At 40.8% G+C, this 2,441-nt stretch overlaps 1 pseudogene; it reads left to right on the top strand.

Moving 5' to 3' along the window:
* Positions 1-562: 562 nt before the first annotated feature.
* On the top strand, positions 563-742 carry LOC126472230 (U2 spliceosomal RNA; annotated as a pseudogene).
* Positions 743-2,441: the final 1,699 nt, after the last annotated feature.

Here is a 2,441-nt window from a genome sequence, read left to right as displayed (position 1 = left end):
TCAAGCGATCAGTTTTCAGAGGTCCAATAATCGTCCAGCACTAACACCTGTCATGTTGCATTTTCTCACACAACACACACATCCGCTTCTGTCGCCATTCACCTGGCATACTGGCTAATTCACTAGTCAGTCACCGAGAGAGTGCCGCCGCTAGGACTTGTCCCCGCAACCACAAGCAAAAGCCGACAGGTCAGAGCTTTCTTTGCAACTAACCGCCTGTCACAGGCTAAGCTAAGTCGTGACTTTCAGTCAACTGAAGAATCGTGACCACTCATGCCCCTAGCCACGACGCACTGCAAGGTAAGCAGGTGTGGCTTGGTCTTACAGCTCTAATTGCAATTCCACCCCTACATAGACTCACCCCAGTTTAAAAAATACATTTTACCCGAACTGAGAAAAGGATGTTGACTATACACCTCGATTTCTCACGCAAAATGCAGATTTATTCCTTTTATACGAGTTATTTTCGAAGACAGAAGAAATCAGGGCATAAGCTCGTTTTGACATCGCCTAAGTGTTGTAACCTGTTATGAAAATTCTGTAAAAATATGGCATAGGCTACATTTCCTCTAAGTATTCTCGTATCGGGTAATAAGATGTGTTCTCATCAGCTTAACACCTGTTACGTCCTGCATCAGAGGACTAGAATATTAAACTGATTTGTGGCACATGAAAGAGTGCTAAGAGCATGCTCTAGTTCTGCCACAGGATGCTTCCTCACTTTCAAACTATCTTAAAGTAACCAAGTGCTTAGTAACATATGAAGTGTCTTAATGTAACACAACAAAGGAGTTATAAATATCAGGTTTATACAATGCATCACCTAATAATTTCGGTAATATACTTGATTATATTACGATGGTCATCTCTTGTGCTGTAGGTGGGAGATTGAAATTGTGTTGAAAGATCTCGATGCAACGAAAGAACATCTGCTTACTGCTCCAACTACTGTATCATATTACACGCATCCAAGGGCATATCATTTATATAATACTGACAGGCTAATTAATTAAGTTTATCATGAGAGTCACTTTGCATGGTCCGTAATTTTCTTCCAGCAGTCTGATTACAGTCGCCAGGTAGCTCAGATGGGATTCCCTGGAGGGAAGGCAATATTCTTTTCGAGGAACACTATTGACAACTGACATCTTAAGCTGATCGCGGAAGGATTCTATGGCCACCCATATACATTTTGCGTAAGGACCACGAAGATAAGAGAAATTAGCGCTCATAATGAGGCATATAGGTATTGTTTTCCATCGCTCTATTTGCGAGTGGATTAGGAAAGGGAATAACTGGTAGTGGTACAGGGTATACTCTGTAGCACACTTACAATGGCTTGTGAAGTAAGCATGTAGATGTTAAAGTAAAGTTAGTCTACTTATTTATATTTAACTCCATTCATTTGTAGGCTCAGAAAAATCGCAGAGGAATGTTGTCTCTTTTTTATCGAGAAAAAAAGACAGAACTTCTGTTTCGGACTGTCTTTCGATACAAATCTTCATATTAGCTCTTAATTTTCTCATTGCAGCTTCTTCGTGAGACGTATATGGGAGGTTGTAACGTGTTTGCCCATAAAAAAAAACTCTGAGCACTATGCGACTTAACTTCTGAGGTCATCAGTCGCCTAGAACTTAGAACTAATTAAACCTAAGTAACCTAAGGACATCACACACATCCATGCCCGAGGTAGGATTCGAACCTGCGACCGTAGCGGTCGTTCGGCTCCAGACTGTAGCGCCTAGAACCGCACGGCCACTCCGGCCGGCTGCCCATAACATTTACAAGGGGAGTCCACTACACTGGGATCACGGGTTCCCTTCAGACTTTGTACACGTTTAGTAGGCTATTAAAACAACATAATGTGCAAGTAGGAAGACGCACTACTATGGCAATTCCGAGAAAATCGCAAGAGAAATTTTGTGTCTATTACGTAAATGATATATTTCTGTGAAGAGCCTGCCCATAAGGATTTATAGTCAAGTGGTTAGAGTTCGTGCTCAGCAACAAAGTCGTGGTCGAGGCAGCAGTTCTAATCCAGCTAACACAAATTTTGAAATCGCTATTTTTCCCATCAATGATCACACTATTTAATTTATGCTACTTTTGGAGGCAATGTAACGAAAAAGAGAATCACACCTGCATTATAGTGAAGCTGTAGAGAATTTCATATGTTATTTGTGTATTTACTATTTTTAATTACATTTAGGACGAGGGACAGGCTTGGAATACCCAAGACAAACCTTGATAAATAATAATAATGGAATGACATTTTTGACAATCAGCAATACAGTAAGTCACAATGTGCCAGACCTCAAGAGTAATGTACAATTACTCGTCGGATGTGCTCTCAACATGACATGTTGCGGGATGGTATATGTCATGCAGACATGGAAAACATAGACTGAAATGGCATCTGCCACATCAAATGAATGCTCTTT

Source organism: Schistocerca serialis, chromosome 3 (genome assembly GCF_023864345.2).
Source record: "Schistocerca serialis cubense isolate TAMUIC-IGC-003099 chromosome 3, iqSchSeri2.2, whole genome shotgun sequence".
Classification (NCBI taxonomy): Eukaryota; Metazoa; Arthropoda; class Insecta; order Orthoptera; family Acrididae; genus Schistocerca; species Schistocerca serialis.
This window is presented reverse-complemented; position numbering and strand designations above follow the sequence as displayed.